Source organism: Serinus canaria, chromosome 4 (genome assembly GCF_022539315.1).
Source record: "Serinus canaria isolate serCan28SL12 chromosome 4, serCan2020, whole genome shotgun sequence".
NCBI lineage: Eukaryota > Metazoa > Chordata > Aves > Passeriformes > Fringillidae > Serinus > Serinus canaria.
This window is the reverse complement of record NC_066317.1, coordinates 47,390,163-47,406,392: the sequence shown is the minus strand read 5'-3', so window position 1 is coordinate 47,406,392 and position 16,230 is coordinate 47,390,163.

Sequence of the window (16,230 nt, the reverse complement as noted above, 5' to 3'; positions counted from 1 at the left end):
TTTTTCTAGGACATATTATATATATATATATATATATGCACACATTCCACGTTATCCACATCACTCATTGTACCAGGAAAAGAAACTGGCAGCACTGCTTTAGCCCATCCTCCAAACAACAAATATATGAAGTTACAGAGGCATCTCCCACAAAACATAATCTTAGAGCCCTCGAAAATGTATTTACCACAAGTTAGAGGACATCCAGACTCTATTTCACTTTTTGGCACTTCTACAGCTTCCCATTCAGGGTTCTTTAGATATGCATTTTTTATTTGACTGTTGCCATTTACAGATCTGTGAAATAAGACAGTGTTTGATCTGTCTACAGTGGAGTTGCTACAGAAAGCATAAAGACATTAAGTTCTTCCCATTTTTTTTTCTCATTCAGTACTGTAAAATAATTCTAACAAGTTGAATGTGCTAGAGCCTAATGAATAAAGCATATGCATTATGCAAGGTCTGTCCTTCTGTGCAGATTTTAATTTTTTTCACTGTACTTTTCCAGCCCATGTGTTAAGAATGTAAATTCACTTTTAATAGCCCTTAGTATAATTGTATACCAAGGATGTATACCAAAATGTATACCATATGTCAGTGGATTGTGCATTATGGGCTTAAAAAGAATTTTGCTTAATCAGATGGACTGTCAGAACACTTTTTGTACTCATTCCATGTATTTTTTTTATTCCTACATCAATTTTATTCCTCAAATCTCTATATATTAAGAACATTGTAAAGAAAATCTAAGGTTGTTAGAAAAATGAGTCTCTTCCTACTATTCAACATTGTGCAAATGACATCCTGATAGTGAGAGCCTTCTAAGCTCCATTTAAACTGGAAACATATTGAAAGTATAAGTAATTCAATAATTAAGTAGCCCGTAGCATCAAGAAATAAATTGGTGGTTATTAGTTGGTTAATTTTCTTTCCTTTTCTTTACAGTATTTGTAATCCCTTAATAAATACTTCCATTATCCTTCATAAGTCTTTTCTTCTATTTCTTCATAGAATCACAGAATAGCCTGGGCTGGAAGGGACCCTAAAGATGATCCAGTTCCTGACCCCCTGCCATGGGAAGAGAGACCTTTCACTTGACCAGATTGCTCAGAGCCCCATCCAACCTGGCCTTGAACACTTCCAGGGATGGGGCATCTTTCTTCTTTTTCCTTTTTGCGTGAATGGCATTTATGTCTAGCCTTACATGAACCTGCTGTGATAGTCAAGAGGTCATGGACATTTGCACAATAAAAGCTGAAAGGCATAATGAAAGGCATAATCACCTTGAATGTGAAGGAACAAGCCCTGGTAGGGAATGCAGTGGAAGTAAGGCATAAACCTCCAGACCCTGCAGTGAATAAGTACCTTCTGCTGATAAAATCATCTCCTGCCCCTCAGAAACAAGATGTTTTCCCTGTCTGATGTTCAGCAATATCACTTCTCTCCTGCTCTGCAGTTTCTCCTTTTGCATTGTGGTGTTAAACATAGATTGCAATGAATCCACACAGATTATGGTGACCATCCCTCCATTTCAGTGAGCAGAATTCAGAGCTTTGAAGAAAGTTTCAAGTTTCCTATGCCAAGATAATAGGCATAGGAGCACTAAAAGTTTTGGAATTTAAAAAATAATTAGCTTGCTGCAAACCAATAAAACTAACCAAAGTGTTGGTTTGAGACGGCTTGTTCAGTAAGCTCAGATTTAACCATGAAAGCCATATCAATATGAGAAAATGCTTAGCATGTTTAGCATTTCAAATTTTTAATACGTGATTTATCTTGAATGTTACAATCAATATTTTTGTTAAAAAATATTGATTTTTCAGTTAAGGAGTTGAAGGGACATCATTTTGTGCTGTTTCATTTTCTGCCTAACTCATTATTACATACACACTTGTCTCTGCGGGAGATTTTTAATTTTTCAGTAAGTTTTACGTGGTCATCTGGGATCAGATTATTCTTACCAAATGATTTTGACAGAATGCAGATGGAAGCAATCAGAAGATATTTCAGAAATAGGGCTGATGATTCATCTTCTCCAACTTACTCCTCATATGCTATGAGGAGTGTAAACACGAGATAAAAAAAATCTCAGTGAAAGATCAAGACCAATAGGAGATTCAAACAGACTTTAAGAAATTTTAATGCATACATCTGTCATAGATTGTTGCCTTATAATTTACCTTTTGCATTTTATATGATTCATAAACACTTTTTGAGTCTCCGATCTCAGATAAGAATTTGAAGCATGATTGTGCATTCCAAAAAGCGTGTATTAAAAATAATGGAAGAATTTCACAACTTTTCCCCTACTTATCTTTTAGCTGTTGTAGAATTTTAAATTTAGAAACCTCTTAAAACATCAAAAATTTTGCTTGAGCTCTTGTGATAAGGCAAAAATGGTAAATGAAAAATAATATAGGATCACTTAACAAATATTGCTATAACTAAGCTAAGAATGTATGTAAATGCTCTTTTTGTGAAAATACAATTTTTTCTGTATTTATATTCATGTCAGTAAGAACTTATGAATCAATTGAACTCTTCAGTTTCTGTTTGCATTCTTTAGTTTTCATTTAATAGTATGTTTCTTAGTTTCCTTTCTCTGGGAAAGTCCCTATTAAAATAAATGTTGCCCAGGATATGTCTTTACTTTTGAAGAATAATTATGAAAATAATATACTTATTAAACATATTGGCTTGAAGAGAAAAAGAAATATGTGAGATATGAGTCCTAAAATTTAAAAAAATCAAATAAGTGATTGTTTACCACGACACAGTTGGAAAAAAATGTGTCAAATGGATATAACATGAAAGTTTCATTGAACTTAATGGAATTTTTAAGGAGAAGAGTTGAGGACCAGTTCATGGCCCTGTTTTGACTTGTTTTATTTTCCTGAACTCCTGAGTACAATTTTTCACAATGTGTCAACAGAAAAAAAAAAAAAATCCAAGCTGCTTTTAAGGACATAGCTGAAGTGAAAACCAGATTTAATTGGATAAATGAAATTCATTAATTTACTATTTTAAATAAGGCAATGCATGTGGAGTTCCATCAAGGTTAATCAAGTTATCAATCTGAAGGGACACAACAAAATGGTGTGTACCAGATGATGGTGTTGAAGTTTGTTTCTTATTATTGAGTCAATAGAAGTCAAGGGATTTGTAAATCATTTAATCTCATTTTTTTGTAATAAAATGTAAATATTATTGATACTTGTCAAAGCACCCTATCTCCAAAATTTTAGTAGTCTAGAAAAACTGTTAAATATAATAATCACAAATAACTGATTTATGATTAACAATATAAATCACAGAATTGCAGCATAGCTCATTATTTGCTAAACCTGTCTTTTATAACTTTGTTTTCAGCTGATAGTCCTATTAGCAATTTTAAAGATGTGCATGCTGGGTGTATCCTCCAGAGTGCTTCAATGGCATCAGTTGAACTTGCAGCCCTGATTGAAAACTTGCATGAAAATAATTTCTTCACTTCTGAGAAAGTTATGTTTGACAATGCTATAAATAAAGCTGATCAATTTTGATTTTAAGCATTTGAGCTTCCCATTTGGGGCACAAACTTTTACAGGGCTCGATCTGGAGGGTAGGCTGGTGCCAGTTTTTCGTCTGGTGTTCTGCATGTAATGGTCCAAATCCAGGCACTGGGGGGCTCCTCCCATGCCAGTAACTTTAACTTGCTAGGAGACATCCTCAAATAGTGGAATTCAATCCCTCAGACTCAAATCAAGACAGTGTCTGTCATGACTTTGGCTTGTGTCAGGTAGCATGGGTCAGGGACCACGACTGTGCTGCAGCCCTGCTTTGGGGGCTAATACAATTGAAAGGCTTGGACACAAATGCTTCCATTCCAGTCTGGCCTCTGTCCACAATGCTCTCCATCAAGTTTAAAATGTTTTTAGACTTTATAAATTACACTTTATGAATGCTTGTACAGTTAAGCAGCCAACAAATCAGATCTCACTAGGAAAACTTAAGCTCTTAATACCTCAAGTAATGAAAAATGTTTATGCATATTACTGGATTCAAACATTGTCAGGGGTAGATTAGACAAATACTGCCAGCCAAGCATTTTAAAAAGAAAGTGCACATTCAAAACCTTTAGCTACAGTGACTTGCCCAGGAGCTATGGTTCCCTTAGACAGTGTCCTGTCACCCTAATCACAATGTTATAAGTTTATTTTTCTCTTGTCCTTTCAGAACATTTTTTTTTCTCATTCCCCATTGAAAGTCTGCAAGAAAGAAGTCAGACATCAGCCTTTTGCACTGCACATTGACTGCTTCCAGAGAGCAGCTTGTCACTCTATGAGGCAGGGAAAAGAATGGCATGACACAGAGACATTTACTGAAAAAACCCAAAAGTTAAATTCCCCAAAGCTGTGCAACTTTTGCCTACAGGACAGCTCCTTAAAATGTGACCTATAATAAAAAATATTTTAAAATTATGTATAGCAAAGTAGATCACACCCTAAACCAAAACTTCCCCTCTTGGACCACCTAACTCACAGCCTTAGGCTTACCCCCTAGATTAGTTCTTCATTTTATATATTCCTTAGATTTACAAGAGTTAAACATACAGAGATGTTTAATTATAAGTGTTAGCATGAGAAAAACATAATTTCTGTGTCTATGTGTGTTTCTATGGCATGTCTAGGCAGTGGTAAGAAAGACATAAAATGGATTTTTTGGAACTGTACCTAAACCTTTCTATTTCCTCCATTGTTTTCCTCCACGCACAATGAACTGAGTGATGTTTTTCCTGAGTTTGGCACTAAGGGAATAAGCAAGTGGTCAAACATATTTTAGAAGGGAGATATGTAACTGCTGAGTTGTGTCTTTCTGAACACATATATGTGAAAAAAAAAATATAGTCCGTGATCTATAACTTTTTAAAGAAAATGGTGTTTTGTTACAGGGATGTCAATCAAAGTCCATGGTATTTAATTGTAAATGGTAGTCACTCCACTTTGCCATCTTCTAGTTCCAACATATGCTTGGGCTTTTTAGACTGTCACAATTCTCCCTCTGCTGCAGAGAAAGGGGGGTGGAAAATTTAGACTCAAAGTCAGCCAACTGTTTAGTGCTGATTTACACTGAGTGAGTTACTCTTTACACAAGATGCAAGATGCTGTTTATTAGTCTTTGCACACATTTAAATTGTTTTGGACTTACTGCAGTGTATCGGGTCAGCATCTTTTATTTTTATGTACTGTGAAAAAAAGAAGAATTTAAATATAGGTAGAGCTCATATGATCTGAATTGAGTTCCTGAGAGTCTGAAACTCGGTGTCAATCTGTAGGACCTGTTTGTATAGAATATTTTGTGTTTACTTTCACTCGGGAAATGTCATGTATTTCCACGTAACAGTATTCCTCCTAAAAGTGCCATAAAAACCTGGCTGTGCTTGGCATGGTAGTAACTGAGAGCATAAATTAGTTTGCCCTTGGGTATCCTGGGTGTTTTCTGAGTATTTGGATTAAAAACATTCTATTTTTCAGAACACACAAATGAGCAAACATTTTCTTACTGAAGACTTTCTCTCCTTCAATGATTTATCTCACTTTTAGAAGTTGTTATATATGGTCTTATTCAGTTCTCAAGCATAGATATATTTTTGTGTAGAGGGTTTGAAATTTCTCAAATGCAAGGCTCCTAATTTACTGGAAGTAAAATTAGCAGAGGGGTAATTTCCTTTAGCTGTTCTTAAAAATGTCTGAGATGCTATGAAACTAAAGGTGTTTTCACAGATTGTAAACAGACTGCAGCTAAGTCAGACCAACAGTTAAGTTTACATTCTCTTTTAAAAGAGTTTATAAAAATATTTTAAATTGGAAAGGCCAGATCTGGGTGTACTGTGAAATGAATATTGGCTAGACATTTACTGACAGTTTGCAAAAAGGATTTTAGGGAATGGTCATATCGTTGAAAAGGACCAAGGAAACAGGATAAACTGACAGTAAATGATAGGGTAGGTGCTTTGTCCAACTCAGGTTTAAACAGAACTAGTTCAGAAAGTTGCAGAGATGCCTGAGCCAGGCTAGTTTTGTTGCTTTCAAGTGTGTGTGTGACCTTTTACCTGCGAAAGGGGCAAACTGTCAATCCACAGGATGCTGTTTTGTCTGGAAAGTTCACTCCTCATGGACCATCTTGTCATTCTTTTTTTTTTTTTTTTTATGCTTGATTTGATATTGCTAGCAACAGCTGCAATATCTGAGCATCAGATCACCGACAAAGCAGTCCTTAGAAGTCTTGATGGAGTCTCTGATATCAGATATGATAAAAGTGTCAAACTTTGACTAACTGCAAGAAATGCTGAGAAAACTTGGGCAACCTAAGGAGGCAGTGGTGGCTGTTCACTGAAAGTCTCCTAAGTCTGAACAGAAAGGCAATTTGTGGACTGAACTTGAAAATTATTTATGCTGTGTATTATATTGTAGCAAAACTCTGGGGATCTGTGTACTTATCTCTGTTAAAGCTGAACCGGGAAATCCTAGACTTCCATTGTGCACCCTGCAGAAGCATCGCTGTGTCTCACTGGCAGAAAGAGAAAGAATTACCATAAATTTCATGACTGATTACCTATCTGGAGGCACATAAAAAAATGGTTGCTTGTCAGCCAGATCCACTGCTTTTTCACCTGACTGTGGGTTATTGTCTTCCTTTTGCATTATTCCTAGTTTAAAGCCCTCCTCACCAGGCTGGCCAGCTGGTTGGCAAAGATGCTTTTGTCCCATGCAGTTGAGTGAATGCCGTCTCTCCCTTTCAGGCCTTGGTCCTCAGGGATTGTAAAAATCAAATCCCTGTTGCTGACACCAAGTACACAGCTCAGTGTTGACCCAAGGGATCTCCCTATTCTGTGGATATCCATGACTGTTTTGTACTTTCCTTTTGCTCAGGAAACAATGATTGCTCTGGAATCAAGAACTGCATCTCAAGAGACTTACTCAGCTGCCATGAGTTTTTAAGAAAGTCATTAAAATGTTATTAAAATTTTGTTTTGTCATTTCTGAGATTTGAGAGTGTATCTGGACCACATTTAGAAGTTTTCTTAAGCCTTGAAGACTAAATACTTCCAAGACACTTCAGTTTCAGAACAATGGAAGCTGTAGCACACAGATTTTGTATCACTGCTGTCTTGAGGGAGAAGACAAGGAATCCTCAGTCATCAAGTCTGTCAATCAGCTTTTGATTTGCAGCATGCTACATTGCTATACCATCAGTAGTGAGCTTAAGATTTGCATTTCCCCCAAATCTGAGGGTGTTGAGGGGCAAGTTTTTTCTTGATGTGAGGGCTTTGATGGTTTTGCAGTGAAATCGTTGTCCAGACTGAGGGTACTTTCATTGTTGTCAGGTATTTTGTAAGTTTTAAGGTCTTTATACTGTGGAGTGATGAGGTGGAGTGATGTCATTCTTTCACTTAGTTTGCATCATTGATTCCTGCTTTTGTTTTTTGAATTCTTCCTGATCTTTAAAACAGTAAACAGCTGTTTCTTTTACTTCTTCCAGTTTTTCAAAACAATTTCTTGAGCTGGAGAAGGACCACTGATGGGATCTCCAGTTCCATCACACTCGTGATAGCTAGGCATAGGTAAGGTCTATTGAGACTGGACTGTTAACTTTGGGTCTAAGGTATCCACAGAGTACCCAGTATTTTTACAGGTGTAATACAACTACAACTTGAATGGCAGCTTCACCAGAAGGTCAAAAATTGGAGGATAACAAACATAACATGTCCAGAGGGTTTTCCCCCACAAAAATGTGATACTTACATATGTTGACACTATGGAGAAAGCTTGTGCTATTCTGCCTGATGCTAATAATAAAAGACATGCATTTTTTTTCTAAAAACAAACTGAATCTTGCAGGAAACTTGGCTATTTGCTATATGTTAAACATCTTATTTGAATTAAAAATAAAATATGTTTGCCTATTTTAACTGAGAGAAGCAGGGAGTGGAGACTTAAATTATAATTCATTTTAAATTATATCAATTTGCTCAGAAACAGGTGAAAATAATTCATGGCTTCCTGTTTTAGCCTTTTCTTTTTTACTTGAGCAGAAAAAAGGGAAATGAAATGGAAAAAACTCTACCACCACAGAATAATCAAATTCTGTCTGAGATCTGAGATGGCCATCTGGTTTTGGATAACAGGGGACAAAGGCAGAAAATTTATGAAGGCAGTAAGAATGAGAGCTTATTAAAAAAAAAAGGGAAAACATCAGTAAAATACATGCAGACAACATAAAATGACAAGATTGCCTGTCTGTATCTGAAATTGCTAAAATTTCAGGAAGATGCTTAAGATTCAAAAAGTACTCTGTCTTTTTATGAGAGAAAATATATTACCCATAGATCTGGATTTGCCTTGAAAGTTGCTGAAAAGTTAACTGTTCTACAAGAGAAAATGTTTTGTTTGTTTTTCTTTACTGTGTTACCTAAAAACAGTGTATAAAATAGTTTGAGATAAAGTGTTAATGATTTTATAATTAAAAAGGCATAATATGTCTATATGAGCCATTTAGAGCAGCAATTGAAAATTTTATATTTGTTTTGTGTAACTATAAAAAACAAATCAATGTTTCACATTAGATGTTTTGCTAGCAATGGGAGAATAGTTATTCTTCAAAATAAATGTTTCTTTCTGCTTTCCCAAATTGGTCTATAACCTAAAATGTACATGATAGGTGCAGAATTGCTTTCTCCAAAATCCTAAGATTATTCCATATTTATCAAAAGGATTGTGCAAGAAAAGTGCAGTTGATAGAAAAATAGCCCAGAATGCAATAAAAGATTTGAGGGAAACCATCTCCAGCATTTCAGATACTGACTCTAATTGCTGGAGGCTGAGAAAACAGAAACTGTTGAATTTCATCAGATAAAGACAAAACAAAGATGAATAAAACAAAATATTCTTTTCTCATCTAATTTTTTTCATTTAAGAGCATGTGACAGCCACAATTTATCTTGTGTAAAATAATTGGCAGCTGGTAACAGCCACACTAACAGATGGAACTTTGGTGTTATGTGTATTCTTTTTTAGGCATGACAGTTGGGAAGACTGGATGAAGGATTACCAGAATTTGAAGATATTACCTGACTTGCAGCAGAAAAGGGATTATCCTCACCTCCAGTTCCTTTTCTTTTCTATGTTTGCTCATGAAAAGAATGGAATTTGAGGTTTGGGAGCGAACAAGGCAAGGCTGCATGCTAAATGTCACAGAGAAGGCTTAAAAGCAGTAGCTCAGAGAATTTCCTCGTGCCTTATCTTCACTCTTATTTTGATTTCCAGGTATTGGAATTATGCCTTGATAAAGCATACAGCTGGCTAAATGTATTTTTAATTTTCCTGGTAAAAAAAACTGATTAGCTTACCTATGTTGGCACTAGCTGCATTTTTTTTAATCTTACTTACTTTTCTATACTCCAGAATGTGCTGTATATATAGGCAATACAAATTTTGTTCTTGTCTCTACATACATATCCTTCCCACCACAGCCATCTTTGCAATCTATTGATGTTGGAGGTAAATTCCAGCTCTCCTGAAGAGGACACACTTCAGAGTGCTGCTGCCATTCTCCCTAATCTGTGGGAGAATTCTCTTCTCCTCATGACCTGGGTGTTATTAATAATTTAACAATATAAGAGGATATTCTGTCTCTTTTGCTTTATGACTCCCTTTCTCCCTCTCACTTAGGGTGGATGTGTCTGTTCCTGCCTCCGTGGATCAGAATCTCTCAGGCTCTTCACTCCAGCTGTGGTAGGGCAACAGAGGGGCTTGGATGAGGAGCTCAGCTGGGGGATAGGTCAGTATGAGCTCTCTGTGCTCCATTGAGAAAACCTGGAAGCTGGGACAAGCAGGAAGTAACTTGCAAGATCTGCAGTCATCTGAAGGAGCATCTTTGTTTTGGGAAGCACTACCCGAGGTCACACACCTGTGACTGTTAAACACCAGAGAAGAGAGATTTCACTTGCCATTCCCCAGCCTAATCTATTTTAATAATTTTTATTAACAAAGACACCCATTTTACCTTCCAAAAGCTATAAAAACAAGAAAGACAGGCAATGTCATTTCAGACATCTGTAAGCAGAAGTGGCTATTGTCTATGGCTTGTGTTATTGTCTGACTTACACAAAGAAGCAGGTCTTGGAATTACAGACCTGCACTGTTTTTTAGACTACCTTATGGTCATTTATGCTTTTATCCCTCAAATTTTTTTCTTTTATAGAATAATTAAAAATTCATAGCCAACTGTTACTGACATCCCTGTACTGACATGTATGACTTTTTTATTACAATTAGTGATGAGAAGCTCCATGCAGGTAAGACCCAATCTTGTCTCAGTGGATTCCTGGTAGAAAAGAAAAGCTATGGCTTGACAGACTTGGGGCTTTAAAAAATGAATCCTTGCCTAGGTGATGCTGAGGAGACAGTGCAGCAAATGCAAAGGGCAGAAAGCTGAAGCAGTAATGGTCAGTGTGAAGCTCAGTGGAGAAGTAGATCATGAGACTCCTTTTAGACAACACAGGAGCTGTTGAGTGCTGTCAGGACAAGAAAATTACTTCAGAAAGTACCTTTAGCAGGTTAAAAAGCAAAAGCATATTAGTATTTGGAAATGTTATGAAAGAAGAAACCTTCAGGTTTAGTCAGGCCTGGGGTTGTGAATTCAGAGGCTGAATGGGTTTTCTCTGGGTATGAGGCTGTGTGACTAGCTGGTGGTTTCAATGACTGGGATCAGCAGGAATGCAAAATCTGAAGCAGAGTGACTACCAGCCCCCTGGCACACAGTGTACAGGACACTTTTAGTAATGAAACCAGGTAATTCTTAAAATTTTTCCATTACCAGATTACCTTATATGTTTCCTTGACTCTGACCAGCAAGCTGTATAGTGTGAGACAAACTGTATTTCTATGCTTCAAGCAGTAAAGTGTGTAAAATACCAAAATTAAAGACAGTCCTAGAAAATAACTTGAAATTCAGCATAGTTTTACTTTTAGTTCCTGCCTAGCATAGCCACAATCTGAAGAGGCACAGTGCCTGACTGTACACAGGACCAACAACATTCTGCATCACAATGTGAATGTGCCCAAATGAAGCAGAAATTCTGTAGCATGGAAAGAAAATGCTCTCATTAATTTCTCATCATATATATATATATATATGTGTGTGTGTGTGTGTGTGTGTATTTAAATAAATCAGCTCCTGTTTTCTTTGAAATCATCTCAATTCTCATTCAAATGGGGTAGTTCTTGATTTGTAGCAGGATAATACACAATATGGTAATGGTAGAAAAGCTATCATGGGGAACAGATCAGTAAATGGCTTTTCCAGATGACAAATGATCCTCCACTTGTGATTCATCTAAGAATATGTGTGTTTACTGTGTTAGTCTCAGCATTTGAATGCTGTTTGTACACAGGCATATGGGACAAGATTGAATTGTGACATATATTCCAGATTTTCAGTCTGTTCTTGGCATCCTTTTATTTATTGGTACAATAGACTGGGCTTCCAGGTGATCTCCTTCAAGTGTTTTAAATAAATGGGAAATGAGAATGGAGGGTGATACCTAGGCTGGAACAAATATACAGAGAATAGCATCTGTCATCTGCTGGAAGAGAAGGTGGAACACAGTAGTTCAAGTGAAAGTGACTCCAAAGCTTTCTGAACTGCCATGTTTGGAGCAAGAACTTCTTTCTGGTTATTGTGAGAAGAGGCTATAAGAGCTATAAGAGCTCACTGAAGTGTCTGAGTAGAAAGCAGGAAAACCTTGAAGAATTTGTGCACTTTACCTGACTTGCAGACGCTTGCTCTTTGCTTCAGAGTTACCAAGTTCATCCTGGTTTGGTTTTCTTTTTCAATTTTGGGAAGACACTGCAACATTTGTGATCTTCTGACTATATATAGACATGCTGATACTGAAGTGATAAAAAAGGAGGTTTTGGAGATTGGGTTGAGGCAGTATGTCAAAATGTGTGATCTGAATACTTTAATTCTCAGTGTTGTTGTGTATTAGAAACTTAAATGGAATCAAAGCCCCAGATATGTGTTCTGGGTGAATCAAAGGGTTTGGCTTTCAACTTGTCTTGGCCCATTCAAGATTTATTCAAATTATATGGAGTCTGATTTAGAATCATGGCAAAATGCCATGTTAGAGAGTGAGTCCTTTCTCTGGGACATGCTCTGGAGTCTGCCATGTGTCTCCATAGGTATATGAAATTTTGGCTAAGGAGAACAAAATCAGGATAGCTGTAGGCTTGAGCACAGGATCAAATCCTACTGGGATAAAGCACAGTGCAGAGGGAGCATCAATTGACTGGCTTTAATTCCACAAGAAGGCAGTTCTCTGTGGGCTGTCTGTTTTCAAGGACAGTCTAGTTTACTTTAAAAGCATTAAAAGAGGTAAAGAAATCTGCTGTAGGTTTCCTTTACTGATTTCTTCCCAACAGCTGAATCCAAGTAGATTTAGCAGGTTCAAGGTGGGAATTATTCCATGTGCCAAGGGGAGCTGATGGAAGTTAATATGATTGAATACAGACAGGCTGCCCCCAAAAAATGGATGCTTCTTTTCACAGTAACTGTGGACAGTCAGAGGTGCAAACATGTTTCACATTTTTTAGTATTTCTCTGGCTGTCCATAAAATAAAGAAGATACTTGTCATTGAGTCATGCAGTTTCAGGCTCCCAAACAAAAATGTTAACAGTCTTGACAACACACTTTTGCTTCTAAGTTAGTTAATTTGGGATATAGACCCACATTTTGTTCAAAGGCCTAAAGGAAACTTAAAGTGACCAGTCCCTTTGCAGTAATAGCTTTTCACTATAAAATGCAGACAAGTAAAACTCCCTATTAAAATTTAATGCTATGTTTTAGATAGATTTCTCCCCCTTATGTCCTAATTGCACTCATTTGAAAGTACCTTATAGTGGTGTAATAGAATTAATGTGACTGTAAGGTCTAATGCCCTCTCTCAACACCATTAGACAGCCATACGTGCTTCTGCAGGCAGCTGTGAGATCAGTGCTGCCCCTTCAGGGATGCATGATGGAGCAGGTCCAGCTGTGCTGTGCCAGGCCTTTGGCAGCCTGAGCCACCTTGGGCAGCATTAGGGGAAAGACAGCCTCCCCTTAATGACCTTTCTCTTTCCACTCACTCCTATTAAATCTACCCCTTTCATTGTCATAGGTTTTTAGTAACTCACAGCAAGTGCATTAGCAGTACTTTTTGGGTTACTGGTGAAGGTTATCCCTGCTTTATAGAGGAAGACCAGAGCTTAAATGATTCCATGAAGGTCATAGTATGTATGATCAGGAAAAGTGGTGGCTTTGTTTCTGTTTCAGCTTTCTCCCTTGCTTAAGGGAAAAGTTCAGGTGAACCTTTTCCATTCACAGTGCTATGATTGGGGAATAAATGTGTTACTCAGCAGTGTTGACCTGAAATCTTGATAAGGAGCTTGTTGCAGAAAACACCTGCAAGGGTAAAAAACAGACTTGAAAGAGCACTTCAGCAGACAGTTCAGAAGTCAGCTGAACACCTGCAACTCTCCCTTATAATCAATACTTCAAAACATTTAGTTAGAGGAGATTATGCCTGTAGCTTCTACATTTGTCTTTCCCTCGCCAGCTGCAGAAAGAGGCACGGGGGTTTTTTTGCTGCCATATAATCTCTGATCAAAAATTAATTGGTTTTCCTTCATCTTGCCTCTCTGCACCTGGATACTCTGGAAAGAGATACGACCACTGTTTAACTTTCTGTCAAAATTTTGTGTGGATGGCAGGAGGAATGTTGGTCCAAGTTTCACCTCTGTTCTCTCTCCTTTTCTTCAGTGATGCATCTAGTTACAAACTGGGAAACCATGAAGAAATTTTCACTTTGCAGACCTCTGATTTTTTTTGACATAAGGCTGATTTTTCATTGTGTATTTCTAAGGAGCATAATTTAGAAATGATGAATATTTAGTTCTGCTAAGTTTGTTTATAACTAAATAAAACAAGGTATGTAATTGACTTAGAAAAGTTTAATTGTAGAATGCCAAAATACATGCTATTAGGTCTTTGCTATAGTGAAATAAAATTTGACCATAGCTTAAACAACGACATTTCTTGTTTTTGAAGTCTGTGTCATGTGCCTGAAAATAATTTGCAACTGTTTCTAGCCATTTTAAAATTGCTGGTTTGTGTGCTTTTAAAAATATTGCTATTGATTGCTATTTTTATTAAAAATCTAGCAGAAAAGGAGAGGAAAAGGTAGTTAAAACTTCATTTTTCCCCCAAAAAGCCACTCATCATTTACAGAATCCCTAAAATGTCTAGAAGAAAATGAATAAATTACAGGTGATATTTATTTTAATGGAGACTATTTATTTGATTTCAGTCCAGTTACCTTAGAAAATTGGCAACAAGACAGTTAATAAATGCTTTTATTGATCAATATACCTCAAGAAGACAGCAAAAGGCAGGAGCTTTATTTACACATATAAAATTATAGGATTTGGATTTAACAATTTAACAAATAAAATGAAGTATCTGGTCTGGGCTAACCTGAAATGTTACCATGTTTTATAGAAGTCAACATGAAATTATTTTTCCTCTAGGAATAAATATTTCCTTACAATGTTTGAAAATGTTCATACTTTTACCCTTAAAACTCCAGTTTTGAAAAACAAAATAAATGCTTGATCATGAAATGAAATGACCAGTTAAGAAATGAAAAGTCAAAATAACCTGAAAATCAATAAAATATGCTTTCACTTTGTCATTTCTTATTTTATATTTTTTAAGTACTTTTTATTATTCTGCATTTTTTCTTTATTCAGTAGAACCCAATTTTCCAAACAATTTTAGAAAATCTATTTTAGTCATATTTTCCAGCTGCCAAAATTGATATTCTGCATGTCAATCTGCTCTCCCCTCTCCTTTGCTTTCCAGTCACATGTGTTGTTACAGTTTTATTTTTCAGATGTTTAGAAACCAGTGAGGTCAAAATGGACAAAGAGAACCTAAAAGGAATTGAGTGCTGACAGGGGGAAGCTTGCCATGCATCCCATGGGATGGGACAGATAACTGTGTTTCAAGCTAAGCTATCTATGAGGAAAAAAGAAATTTTAAAAGTCCTAGGGAACCATTTTTCTTTCTTTCAGAAGAAGGAAATTTGATTAAACAAGCATCTGGGACTACAAAATAATAAATCTAGATACTCCAGGTCTCTGTGAAGCTGCATTTTTTTCAGCTATAACCCCAGAATACAGTAGCAGCTGAAAGAGCCACTGCAGCTTGAAGAAGGGTTCCAAGGAGTGCTCTCAGCAGTGTTCTGGTCTGCAAAAGGCAAATATTGTCCTCTCCTGTTACACGTGTAGTTTACTCAGAACAGCTGCTCCACTGTGCTCTGTGCCTGGTTGGTGACAGCCCTCTTTGCAATTTATCTTAAATGGACAATCTTTGCTCTAATTTCTGTTAGGGTTTGTTTAGCTTTCATGCTTCTGGATCAAATGATTTTCCAAGAATTCAAAGCCCTTTCCATTAAAGTTCATTTCAGCAGAATGATGTTCAGGATTCTGGACACACCCGAGTGCACACTCATACCTACCCAGTCCCCTTGCTGTGCTAATGATACATTGCACTCCAAAGCTGAATAGTCTGCTCCTAATACACTGTTCTGTGCCAGTTTAATGGTAAAAGTTTTCTGACTAAATATGTAAAATAAGTCACATTATATATTGCCACTTTGAAATATCAATAAAAGAGATGGAGTACTTAACCTAATATGTTTTCTTTGTTAATTTTCTTCCTCTGAAGAGAAAAGATGAAATATCCATTTTCTGGCCAGGTTCTCATCTCTGTTCATCTAGTTTTACATGATTTAAAAATGGAGTTATGTTCTGAATTCCATGAGGGATGCAAGCATTGCCTCAGGTCCTAACATGGTACCAGATAAAAATGGTGAGTTATTGGGAGGAGAGTACCATAAGTAGAAGAAAGTTTAACAAGCTTGGAGTTTACAACACTTGCAAGTTCCTACAATTTTCCTTCTGTAGATACTGTCAGAAACCAAACTGAGAATTAAAGAAATGGAAAACCTTCAAACTTTCAAAAAAAACCCCAAACAAAATAACCCTATATGAATGTACCTTTTCTATTCCTAAGAAACTATTATATGATTATTGCAGTGAGTTAAAACATTGTCGTATTAATACCTTTTTTGGCTCTGTGGCCAGT